General features: G+C 37.0%; 1 protein-coding gene across 7 annotated transcripts in view; it reads left to right on the plus strand.

The window, feature by feature from the left end:
* The window catches only part of ptprt (protein tyrosine phosphatase receptor type T), a 625,436-nt gene that overhangs the window by 238,134 nt on the left and 373,461 nt on the right, over positions 1-13,841 (plus strand). The window lies entirely within an intron of this gene.

Raw genomic sequence — 13,841 nt, forward strand, 5'->3', positions numbered from 1 at the left:
TCGTGTTTAACAGTCTCTGTCATGTAAGCAGAGTAACTTACATGCATGTATTATACATATTTGAGTAGGTATTTATAAGCACTTAAACATTATGTATACAAAATTTGGGGAGATAACATTTTTAGATGAAAAATGTCAAATTACTGCTCGGTAACAGGTAGACTTGAAACAGACATCAATTTTTCAAACTTAATGCAAACATTCAAAACATGCCGTTCTTGACAGAAACTGATATCAAGTTGAACAAAACCTTTTAGATAATATGTTTAACTATAGTGAAAATAAATTTTGGAGTAAAATATTGAAAAGTCTGTGTTTTATTGACATCACAATTTGGTAACATGTGGACAGGTTGCCATAGTAACATATGGATGACTCTTTATCATTGTATGCATCACCCAATAACAGTTCCATAAAATACAGATCTTTAGCTAAAAAATGAGCCTACTTGATGGATGATGTTTGCAAATTTACTTTTTCATGTTAATGTTCACTTTCGCTTGATTGGATCCTTCTGCAAACCATCTATGCACCAACATTTCTTGACACATGTTTTTCAGTGTTGTCATGGTTTGGCCCCATTTGACAGTCATATGTAACATTTATGTTTATAGTTATACTTAAGGACTTTGCTCTGTTAGGGTTAGAGAAAGATGCCAGGGGCCTGCATCTAGAGGCAAGATTAAGGCGTTATCAAGGAAACCTTCTGGTTTAACCCTGGGTTTTCATACTCTTAGAGTTACCTTGGATTTGTTGACCTTCCTGCACAGGTGGTATGGTTTTTGTTGTTCTTCCAAGACTTCTCCATGTTTGCGGTTGGTCACCTGCTGCCACATCTGCCCCTTTTAATATGAAAAAGCTTATAATCAGCATCAAAAACCTAGACTGACGGTTGAAACCTCTGTGATAAACACTTAAGCATGATTGTGATGGTTAGGCTTTGTTAAGACAGATAACAGGAAATATACCGGGTCTGGGGAACTTGCTTTGTGATACAGATCCCAGGCCTTTGTTTAGTACTGCACAAGTCTGGAGGATGTAAGCAATTAGGAATCATATGATATTTAGGTAGAGCAAGACTTGTGCCTCACAGCAAGAAGGTCCTGGGTTCGATTCCAACACCAGTTGATGGGGGTGGGACCTCTCTGTGGGGAGTTTGCATGTTCTCCCTGTGTCTGCGTGGGTTCTCTCCAGGTACTCCAGCTTCCTCCCACCATCCAAAGACATGCACTGATTGGTTAATCAGTTAATCTAAATTGTCTCTACTGGTGACATGTCGAGGGTGTGCCCCGCCTTTGCCGCAAAGTAGCTGGGATAGGCTCCCGTGACCCTAGTGAGGATAAAGTGGGTTCCAATAATGAATGAATGATATTTAGGTATATTTTAAGCTTTACCACAGTCTTTTCGTAAACCCTGCATTGTCCAGATATAAACAGGAGTCTAGATAAAACTCTGCTGCTGTCCTGGACTTGGTCGAACCCCAGTCACTTTCTACCACTTGAACAAATGACCAATTTCAGTGGGATTATATATATTGATGGTTTACAGAAACCTATGAAAGCAAAATTTTACTCTAGCGGTTAGATTGGTCAAGGTTACACCCCAGGCAAATGTATTGAAAAAGTCGGAGCCTAGAATTTTTGGATAGCTTGCTGGCTTATTCTTTTAAGTTTGCGGACAGTGCATTTTGTTGAATTCCAGGGCATTGAGGCTTGCAGTTTTCTGTTTCCTGCTTCACCTGAATATTGTCATTTCATTTATCATCCTCTCTCTCACATTCACTTTTATTTGACCTCTTTATTGCTTTATTTTTTTGCTCCCCCACATCCATGCTTTCTGTCTTTTTCTGCACTTCACATCACTTTTACTTCCTCTCCTCCCCTTGTTTCCTCTACTTGTCTCCTTCCCTTTCATCGATTCCTTTCCATATTTTTTCTAGCTTCATTGTTCCCTCTGTCCTGTATATGCATCTCCTCTTTTACCCTCCCTATGCTTGTGTGTTTCATGAAATTTATATCGCTCACATTCGCCGCTTCATGTTTTTTTTTTTGCTTTAGTTCATCTCTCTCATTTTTTTTCACCTGTTTTCCATCATCCTCACTCAGCTGTTTTCCTCGTGAGATTACTTTCTGATGCAAAAAATGGAGACAAAACACTTTGTCAGGGATTTTTAAGGGGAGGGGAAGAAAGAAGAAGAAAAAGGTGGAAAGAATAGGACAAAGGGTTGAGGATGAAGAGATGCAAAAGAGGGTGAAGGTGCATATTCTGCTTAAACTGCATCCAAACTGGTTCTTGCTGGGCTGTGTTTATGTACATGAGGGAGACACAGAAAGAACATCTGAATGCTGCCTTTTGCCTCTTGTGTTGCAGTGTTTGCCTTTGTTTTTCCTGCAAAATGCAATACTTGTTTGGACGTCTTGGGGCTCTAGTTGTTTACGTTCCAAGTACGATACGTCAAAACTATGGAGGATTAAGTTGGCAGGTTTAAGTATAATTGGAATGGGATTTGGTGTATCGGTGAGTGTGTATCTGATTTTCCACTATGTGTGGTATCCTCTATCCACCTGCTGATATTCTTCTCACTTTACTGTAATTACCAGGTGAAATTTTACACATTTAACTTTCCTGCCTGACTGTTGCTCTAAAATGTATTGTTTTCCCTCAATTCTGCATCTTCAAACCCTCTGTTTTCTATTAGCTATTTCTTGTCATTATTCAGAAATATTCTCATGAAAAACAAAAAACTAAACTAACAGAAAAGAAAGAAAACATTATCTCTAGTGTCATGTGAATATTAAACTCAGGGGTTCATTTGTTAGCTGTTTATTTTGTTTTTTTCATTAAAATGTGTGTTAACCCCACAAACATAGGAACTCCCACAAATGTAATAAACTGCAAACGTAGGGATGTAACGATATGAAAATTTCATATCACGGTTATTGTGACCAAAATTATCACGGTTATCATTATTATCACGGTATTGTTGAAATTGTGCTCAAAGTTTTCAAAAAGTACTTATACACACACTGAAATAATTTAACCAAGTTGTATTTTGGAAAAAAAAACAAAACAAAAAACAAACAACAAACAAAAACAACAACAACAACAACAACACCAAATAAAATAATTGCCACAATGCACTTTCTGTTGGCAGAAACATTCAAATATTAACCCTTAGTGGTCTGAGCCTATTTTGGATGTTTTTAAGTACTTTTGATTTGGCCTTTATATACTATATAAATAAATGTTTACTATACCCATGTTTGGTATCTTTTTTTTTTTCAGCACAACTTCATTTATATCATCTGCCTATTATTTTTTTCACTTTAACCTACTATATCAACATAAAAGGCCAAAAAACACATTCAAAAAATATGTAAAATCCGATTTGAAAAATGTATATAATTTATTGCATAAATAACACAAATATGCTTAATGAACCTTTTCAAAGACTTTAAAAGTGAATATTGGTTCCAGATATTAGGTATGTACAATTAAAATTGTAATAAATTAAAACTATACTCAAATATTTGACATGAAAGCAGATCTTTACATAGGAGTTTTCTCCAGAAAAGGGTGGTAATCAAACACGGTTATCATGATAATTAGAATTTAAACGGTAATACTAACTGTCTGCAATTTTACTGTGGCTTATCATTATACTGGTAATCGTTACATCCCTACGCAAACGTATTAAAAATTTGCAGCTTTTAACGTAATAATCCCACAAATGTAATTACTTTCCCACAAATGTAATAACAGTCGCCTACCACAAATGTAATACCTCATTTCCCCACAGTGTGCACCAACCATCTCCACTGTTATCATAATCATATCCAGACATTTTATTTACATGGTTCAAACAGAGGCTTCTATTATACTTAATGAGAATAAATAGGCTACTATCCAGTTCATGCTGAAGCTTTTTTTTTTTTTTTGTAACTTATGTTTTATTAGTTTTAAAAGAACAACAACAACAACAAAAAAAAAACCACAACAACATAAATAAATAAGTCTGGGTAGCACAGTCTTATCAGTTATTTTGCTTATATAATGTCCATTTTTTCCACTTTTTGTTCATTTGCGGTTCTTGTAGTCTCAATCTGTGTGTTAGTTTTTCCATTAGAAATATGTCCTCGATTGTAGTTATCCATTGATCCTTTGATGGTACGTTCATTTTCCCCCAATTCCTTGTCATACACTTTTTTGCAGCTATCAACATCATCTTTCAGTTCATGCTGAAGCTTTTATAATAAAACCTTTACAACATGTTTGCCCATTCTGTTTTGTTCCTCCACTTGTATTTGTTATTAATCATCTGTTTATCTGGAATTAGTACCATGTAGTGTAACTGCAACATTTGATCATTCTAAAAAGGCGAGTATCCAAAGGACAAGAATTAATAGGAAGAAAAAGAAAGATGAATGAATATTCATGCATGCATGACTTAAATGTATGTGATGTACTAATTTATTACATTTGTGGTAAGTTATTACAATTTTGTAAACTGATGACTTTTGCCGTCCCACAAATGTAATAAATCCCCACAAAAGTAACAATTATTACATTTCTGGGAAATGAGGTATTACGTTTTATGTTTGTGGGAAAGCTATTACATTTGTGGGATTATTACATTAAAAGCTGCAAATTTCTATTACGTTTGTGAGGTTAACATATAGATAGCCATAGACATGAGTAAATGGGGCAGTTATTACTCATAACTTCATACTGAAAAATGTACAGTTTAACTGTCAGTACATGTGTTATAATATGTTAAAATGTATTGCTGTTATAAGAACACATCATCCACTGATATCAAGTATATTTCCATTTATGTACATTATTTTATATTTTATTGTATGCACATTTTGAAGATTTTTATTTGAAAATATTATTTAAAAAAGAAAAAAACGTAACATGCATAAGGAAAAGGAAACACTTTCTTCAAATGAGTTCTGACATAGCAAACTTATAAGTCATGCTACTGATCGGCTGACAGATTAGTGTCGTCTTCTCAGATATTCTCATACCATATCAAATATAGTGTGGACAGTAGAAGTAAGTGGTAGTGTGGACAGAGGGGAAAACCAAATTCCTCTTATCCTCGTCCCATAAATAACATAAAAACAAAAATAAAACATTATCAATTTAGATGGAAGACAGCTACACAGTGCTGGACATCCTTGACTGAATATTATAGAAATGTGTCTATATTTATATCCGCTATATAAGTCTATAGTGCAGTATTCAGTTTATATAAATGCACAATTCAGTGTTCCTTTTCTTCTTTTTTATGACTTTTTAAAAGTTTGACTCCAATTCCTTTGACATCTTATGGAACACAGCCTCTGTTGGACCTTAAACCAAGTTTGCATTGGAAACTGTTTTGGATGGAATTTTGTTGATACTGAAGTCTTGCACTGTGCCAGCAGAGGAGGTAGGTTTGGCACCATGCACTATCACTCTGGAATAGGGGTAGGTTGTTTGTCTGCTCTGAGGGAATCTCACTTGTTTTTGCCAGTGTACCATGCCTTTGCAAAAGGGTATAGGGAAAGAATGTGTGTATTAAACTAATACCAGACCACACAGGTGGAGGAAGAAGGGATAACGGCACATACGTCTCAAATATTTTTTCTTCCGTCACTCCAAAAATGTTCACGAGGGTGAAAAATGTGTTCTCTGCGTCTTGTTTCATTGTTACAACACCCCTCTTTAAGAGGTGTTAAATATAGACACAGTTTCTATTAGCAAAATTGTGTGTGTTAAATTAACATATTTACATTTTCTCCTCCCAGCACATGCACAATGACGTGTAAACACCCCATATTGCATATTCATTGTGGCAAACGTACTAACTGGATGCAGACGCACTATTTTGCAGCTTTGAAAGATGCAACCCATATTGCGCAGTGTTAGTAAATCAGTTTGTGCATTTTTTTTGCAAGTGCAATGAGTTTGCACACGTTTTTATATGCACAAACCTTTAGTAGATCTGGCCCACAGTGTACAAAGTACATACTATCAGTATCTAAATAAACAGCAAAAAGCTACCGGGAAGAAGACAAAGGTTCACCTGTTCTTCCTTTGTATTCCACACACAAGCAAACACACCTGCAGCACCCACCCTAACCCCCTTACTGATTGAGTTCTACAGTTTTCTGGCTGATGAGATACTTTTGGAGCACACACTCTTCAAAATTTCATGTTGTTCATAAAAAGTCAAGATTAAAGTTTAAAATCGCTGCACAATTTGTGTGTTTGCACCTGTTCTCATAAAGGGCTTGAAGAGACAGAGCCTGCTAGACAAGAAGAGGAAATCAATATCAGAAATTGGTCCAAAAAAAAAGAAAAAGGTAGAAACACAGATGCATAAGAAAAATAAAGTACAGTAAGCAGTAGAGTGGATGATTAAAGTTTAGAGTGAGGGAGGGGGAGATGGTAAAAGACTGAAGATGGACGGACACAGCATGAGGAGAGCCACAGAAAGACAGTGACTGCAGATACATATAAGGTGGACTGAGTGTTGTACTGTTTTGTGTGTGTGTGTGTGTGTGTGTGTAGTAAAAGAAACATGAAGGAGATGTGTTTGTGGGCTAGTGGCGTTGTGGCGAGCTGTCACAACCACTCACAGGGTGCTTTGTATGTGTGTTTGTGCGTTGGGATTGGAGCAGGCAGGTATGACAGATGTTCAGAAAGCCTGCTGGCTACTCACACATTCTGAGTGTGTGTGCGTGTGTGTGTGTTGTCAGTCTCTACACCTACTGTGTTTACCTTTCTGTTCATATTAGTGTCTACAGCCCTCACAACATCACATCGGAGCGGCTACATGTAGCACTTTGAAAAACACTTATTAGCATGAAATTTAGTGTGGTGTAATGGTGCCTAAACAGCTGCTCCCATGATTGGATAAATGTTTTGCCATATTGTATCATTTGCACAAAGATTAGTCATAATTGCAGGAACATACCAGTTGTCACTTGAAAATATAATAATTAAAATCCAGGCCACAATTTTATTCACGTTTTCTCATTTCATTCACTTCTAATTCAAACTAATTGTTCACTGCATGATCCTCTGTGACATCTAGCTGTTTTCCAGATGCGGCTGCTCTAAGACTACAAGGGAAACAATCTTTCCCCCCAAATTTAAGCAGAAAAAAAAAATGTGGATAGTTTCAAGAGATTTATTCTCATGAAAGCTGTTTCCCCCATGAATACCATATGTTTTAATCTGTACTTATCAGCCTTTTTGAAGTAATTTCTTGTAAACCACAATGCTTTCAATGGTTTTCTCACATTGAAGCAGAGGCTGCTCTCGTGTCAAATCCATTGAAGCAGGAAGGTGGGAAAAAATTTAGTCAGTCATTGGACAAAGTACGCAAAATAAGTCCTGGACTCATCACGTCAATAAGGATGAATGGAGCGGGGCGGGTCTTGAAAAACCCCCGAGGACCAACAAAATGACAGGACTCATGGCTTTCACTTGTGATTGGAAAAACAGGGACAAGAGGTTTTTTGTGCCTGGTCCTCTTAAAGGAGCGATATTTTGCTTTTTTAAATGGAATTATGCATTTTTAAATGTTTCCCTGTAGTCTACATAAACTGTAAATGCTATGCTTGGGTCTGAATTCTTCATTAATTCAACTCCGTAGGTCCATCTTCAACCCTATTTCTGAGTCATGACACCAGAAAGGTTGTTTTGAGCGCTGGCCCTTTAAATGCACATGACCCCACCCCCTCTAGGTTGTTGACTGTGCTGCTTTGTCCCATTCAACCAACAACTGAACATTTTAGGTAATCGGCTCGAAGTTTGGACATATTGTCAGTATGGACTACAGCCGCTGCTGCTGACAAACAATTATGGTGTACTCTGAGAAATGTTCGTTGGAAGTCTTGACCTTATATGTGCAAATGTCATGACTCGTTACAGATGTAACAAATTAAGAAGGAATTAAAACAGGTTGGAGAAATCCACTCGATTTTTGTCAAAATGAATATAAAGATATCGTTGCAGCACCTGGAGGGTTCAAATTCAAACTTTTTGAGCTATTAAGATCCAAATACACAAATGAATGAACCAAAGACTAATAAAACTGGGTTTAGCAAAATATGACCCCTTTACATTTCATTGGCCATGGCTCGATCTTTCTAGATCATTCAACAGCATGGTCTGTTTGCAGGAGAACTCTTCTAAACATATTCATTGAAAGGAAATTGCTGAAGAGCCTGGAAAAGAGCCTGTTTTGGTATGATAGGGTAATTAATCATTTCTTAGAGAAGGAAGGGAGGGTGGAATTCACATAGAAATCACAAGTTTGTGATTTGGAAAAATGCTACTTCTACTTCCCCTATTCTTAAGACCACCAGCTGCCACTGCTGGATTTAATAAGTTTACAAACAACTGAATGTCCCCTTCTACACACAACGCAGTGGGCAAAAAAACAACAACAAAAAAATCCTTATTAACGGTCACTGTTCTGTCCATTCTGGACTTTTTCATGTAGGTCTCATTGTATATTTATATAGCACCTAATAATGCAAGATTACGATACAATATGAGGTCAATCAATCAATCATTCAATCAATCAATCAATCAATCAGTCAATCAGTCGATCAATCAGTCACATTTTATTACCTCCGCCTAGGATGTTTTAGCTGGCGTTGGTTTGTCTGTCTGTCTGTCCGTGTGCAAGATAACTCAAAAAGTTATGGACAGATTTGGATGAAAATTTCAGGAAATGTTGATAATGGCACAAGGAACAAATGATAAAATTTTGGTGGTAATTGTGTGTGTGTGTGTGTGTGTGGGGGGGGGGGGGGGGGGGGGGGGCACTGATCTGCCTTGGTGGAGGTCTGCACTCTCCGAGTGCTTTTCTAGTTTATATTGCACCAAATTATAAAAAAAGTTATCTCATCACACTTTACATATAGAGCTGGTTAAAACCAGACTGTGAAGCCAATTTACAGAACCCAACAGAATCCTTAACAAGTGTCAGGTGTTCAACAGACTGAAGCAGAAAACACATAATAGTGCTGTTCAGAGTGAAGCTAAAATACCTCATACAGTATAACAGAACAATATAAGAAGTTAAAAGTAAGGGTAGTTAATCAGATTTTACTTTTACTTTTGTTCACACTCCTAGTTGACCTGTTATAAAATAGAAAAAGAGGAAGTTTGTACTGTAGAAGGATGGTGATCTAACATGGTGGACTCAACAAATGACAGCCCCTCCCTCTGTAAATATTTGTGACACATGACTCATTCTAAGATAACGACAAACACAACAATGATCTTTTCCATCTAATTGAAACATAGTTGTAATTATTCCACTCCAATAATTACATCCTCTTAAACCCCCCAAAATGTAGTAAGGGAAGTCCAAAATGGGGAAAGGAAGGGACGGTATGGAAAATCCCAACAAAAACCAAAGGCAGTGGTTTCTAAATACACTAGGACTTTTTTTCTTACTCTACACAGTGTGAAGACAGGATATTTAATACACATCCGCTCCTGCCTTTGACGACCATAGCTGAAGTTACTGGCTCTTCCAAACCCACAGTTAACATAAGGTTTCCTTTTGGCACAGTAAAGTCTGAACTGGGATTTATGGCTGTAACTACATATTGTAGAGCTTGACAAAGATTTATCACAGTAATCCTGAGCCTGTGGTTCAGACACTTACAGATAAATGACAGTTCTTGATAAAGTGGCCTATGAGTGATTGGAGGTCACAAGTGTTCATCTACAGCTTGTGTTCTTTACACAGAGAAATTCCTCCACATTCCAGGAATTTTTGCATTTTGTTCTGCTCCTTTTGGGCTCGAATATCCAAATGCTATATTATCTGGTTTTACAGACATTTTTAAAAGTTATTATTCTTTTTTCCCCATATTTACACATAGTATCTGCTCCTGGAGGATTCTGTTGGTTTCTGTAAATTGGCTCAAGAGTCTGGTTTAGACCAGCTCTAAATGTTAAATGTCGTGAGAAAACATTTGTTATATACATACATTTCATTTGATATTTGAGGGCAAACTAGCAGTCCTATGCCTAGCCATGGTTGTAAGGGTCTAGACCGTGGGCCAAAACTGGCCCGCCAAAGGGCCCAATCTAGTCAGTGGGATGAATTTGCAAATGCAAAAAATTACACTCAATATGTTAACTATCATTTTAGTTCAGGAGCCAAATTCAACCCAATACAATCCCAAGTGGTTCAGATCAGTAAAATACTATCATAATAACCTAGAAATGTTGACAACTCAAATTTTTACCTCCGCCAGGAGGTATTGAGATCGCTTTGCTTTGTGTGTTTGCGTGCGTGCGTGCGTGTTTGTTTGTTTGTTAGCAAGATAACTCAGAAAGTTGTGGACGGATTTTCATGAAATTTTCAGGAAATGGTGATACTGGCACAAGGAAGAAATGATTAAATTTTGGTGGTGATCAGGGGTGGGGGGCCATGGGGGCCCACTGATCTGCTTTGGCAGAGGTCTGCGCTCTCCGAGTGCTTTTCTTGTTTGTCTTTGTTTTAGTGTAAAAAAAAAAAAAAAAAATTTCAATAAAATTACATAAAAATATGTACATTTACAAACTATCCTTTCACAAAAAATGTGAATAACCCGAACAAATATGAACATGAAATGTCTTAAAAGGGGAATCAGCCATATTCTACTGTTAACCACAGTGAACTGTAAGTTGTAATGTATAAGTGATAATGTGAGACATAATATTGTTAAAATTGCACTCATGTTTCTTAGTAGAAATACCAGGTTCATGTTATTCACATTTTTTTAAAGGATTGTTTGTAGATGTAAACATTTTCATTATGTAATTGTGCTTTTTTCACATTAGACATAAAAGTTTGGATTTGGCATTATTTCTATATTGTTGTGTAATTATTTTAATAGTCCGGCCCACTTCAAATCATATTGTGCTGAATGTCCCTGGACCGTCCCTGGATACTGCTTTGGTTTGTATTCCTTCTCTGAATGGAAGGAGTGGATATATGGCAAGACAAACTTTAGATATATTGCCTTCATATGATCTGCAGAAGAGAAAGAGTGAATACATTCCATGTGTCATATTTTGATGACTTAATTTGCCTAAAAATGATGTAGATAGAAATTTGACAATATGGCTTTCAGTAAAAATAGAATGTATGTTTTTGTTGTTGTTGTTGTTATGTATGTGTAACAGTTATGAGGATGATAAAACTGATTTAGGCAGTAAGAGTTCACTGCAAAAGAAAACGTATGATGTAGATGCACTGTAAAGACTATCTAAAGGCCACATCTTCACTATAAAACATTAACAATAGGCAGTAAATTATACTTTATGCAGTTATTGGCCTCCAGGTAGAGCATTATACAGGATTCAGCTCAGAATGTATTAGCCAAAAACACAACGCTGGTCTGTAAGTGGCCTATTACCTCACAAAGTTCTCGGCTCTGTGGTTTTAATACACTTGATGGTATTTTAGTCTCTGCTCGACCTGCTCTTTGCATTCCAGGTCTGTGTGATTGCAGGAAAAACACATAATTTTGGCTCCTGTTTCCAAAGTTAAGTAAAGTTTAAACTTTGCATCAACTAATGTATCCATATAGATATTATGGAAGAGTTCTTCAGCAGTAGAGTCAGGTAAAATATGACGAAGTGAAAAGAGCACCTGAGAACATTGAAATGGGAGTTATCTCCATTTGACGCCTTAACTGAGTAGTGTAAACAATTAAGGCTGCACAGATGGCCTATCTTTCTACCAGTTATGGAAGGGCTGATGAACAGTATTGTTAACAGTGATGACGGCGCTAATTGGTACTATTGCTCACAATAGCAAGCTGCAGCGAGAAGAGAGGAGATACAAATACTAGAAGGCATTAAAGGAAACATTCATTACAATGTACACAACTTTAATTTAAGCAGGACTTTTCATGCAGGACTTTTGTAATTGCTGTATTGAAACTTTTAGTTATAGGGAGGATTGGAGTAGTTCTGCTCAAAACAGATGAATGTGTCAGCACTTGCTTATGTGAAATATTTTATAAGCTCAGATAGGAGGAGAAAGAAACAGGTGTGTTTGCATTTCGGGTTAAGAGTTTGGCTTGGTTTCACATTCCTGTTTCACAAAGAAAACTTTATCAAGAAAACTGAAACCATTCATGTGATAGTAGAGTGTAAATTTGAAATGTTTATAGGGAGTGTTTAGTTTTAATAAACAATTGATGTTTAGACATGGTGGTGCAGTGGATAGCACTTGTGCCTCACAGCAAGAAGGTCCTGGGTTTGATTCCAACATCTGTCGATGGGGGTGGGACCTTTCTGTGTGGAGTTTGCATGTTCTCTGACTTCCTCCCGCCACTCTGACAGGTTAATTGGTTAATCTAAATTGCCCATAGGTGTGAATGTGAGAGTGATTGTTTGTCTCTATATGTCAGCCCTGCGATGAACTGGCGACATGTCCAGGGTGTACCCGCCTTCATCCATAAGTAGCTGGGTTAGGCTCTAGCGACCCCCGTAACCCTAGTGAGGATAAAGCGGGTTCAGAAAATGAATGAATGTTTAGGCACTATTTTTTTTTTAAATTCCCAATAATCACTCAGTGTATAGTCATTAGAGGTTGAGTAGGGCTGTCAACAAATTAGATTACATATTCAAACTGTTAACAAAAACAAACATATGATTAAAACATAACTTGCCCTCACTTGAAACCCCCCCACGCCAGAGTTGTTACACATATGGACAGACAGACGAGCGCCGAACTGATGACAATTCCCTCCGGCGAGGGTCGAGGGTAAAAACTAATTTCATTGTACAGCACTGACTGCAGTGCATGATGGGCAGGAGCCAGACCACTACTGAGCATGGGTTCAAATGACCTGTAATTCAAGCTACAATGAAGCATTCAGAAACACTAATGATGACAGAAGTCAGAGCCCAACTCAACAACAGAGAGTGAGTTGCACTCAGAGCCACCTAAATGCTTGTGTTTGGAAGTACTTGTGATTTGGTGGTGAGATGCCAAATAAGTTGTATGTAAGCCATGCTGGAACAAGCCATTGTTTCAGGTGGATTTTAAACTGCAGACTTTAAACTATTCAGCATCTGATAATATTAGTGTGGAAGCATATTCTTTCTATTATGTACATTTCATTACAATACTGACATGTGTCTGGGCTGACTACATTGACTTTTTCATCCATAGATATGAGAAATGTGGTCACGGCACGGCCTGCTTCCAGCATCCACTCTACACATACGACTGTAATGTGTAGGTACAGGTCTTTTAAAAGATGTGTTTCAATGAACACATTACACCAATGTTTCTGACTGTTGTCATATTGGTTTACTGTGTTGTTAACAAAATTCAAAAGAATAAATGCTTAAATAGTTAGAACGTTCTGTGTTTTGAAGAGAAGAACATCATTAATTGATTTTTATATGACAATGTAATGATGATAACTTAGAGCAAAGGAAAACTGAACTGACCGGTGTCCTCCCTATGCTGTCTCCAAAAAAAATGTTAATACTTAAAAAGCTATCTACTTGGACTAGCTAGCTATCTTGGGCTTGACAAAAGAAACAAAGTCAGAGTGATCATTCACTTTGTATGAAAGTGAAGATTCAAAGTCACAAACACAGTTTAAATCAGTGGCAATAGTTTGTGAAACCTACTAGTACATGTCGTTTAATTTACCAAATCAATTATGTCAATTGTCTTGATATATGCCAGTGTTTTGTCTTGGGGTCGGAACCCCACGTGGGGTCACATGGAATTACAATGGAGTTGCCTGAAATATCTAGTAATTGATAAAAATAAAAATAAAAACTTACCAGAAAATATATGGTGA

This window comes from Sphaeramia orbicularis, chromosome 5 (genome assembly GCF_902148855.1).
Source record: "Sphaeramia orbicularis chromosome 5, fSphaOr1.1, whole genome shotgun sequence".
Classification (NCBI taxonomy): domain Eukaryota; kingdom Metazoa; phylum Chordata; class Actinopteri; order Kurtiformes; family Apogonidae; genus Sphaeramia; species Sphaeramia orbicularis.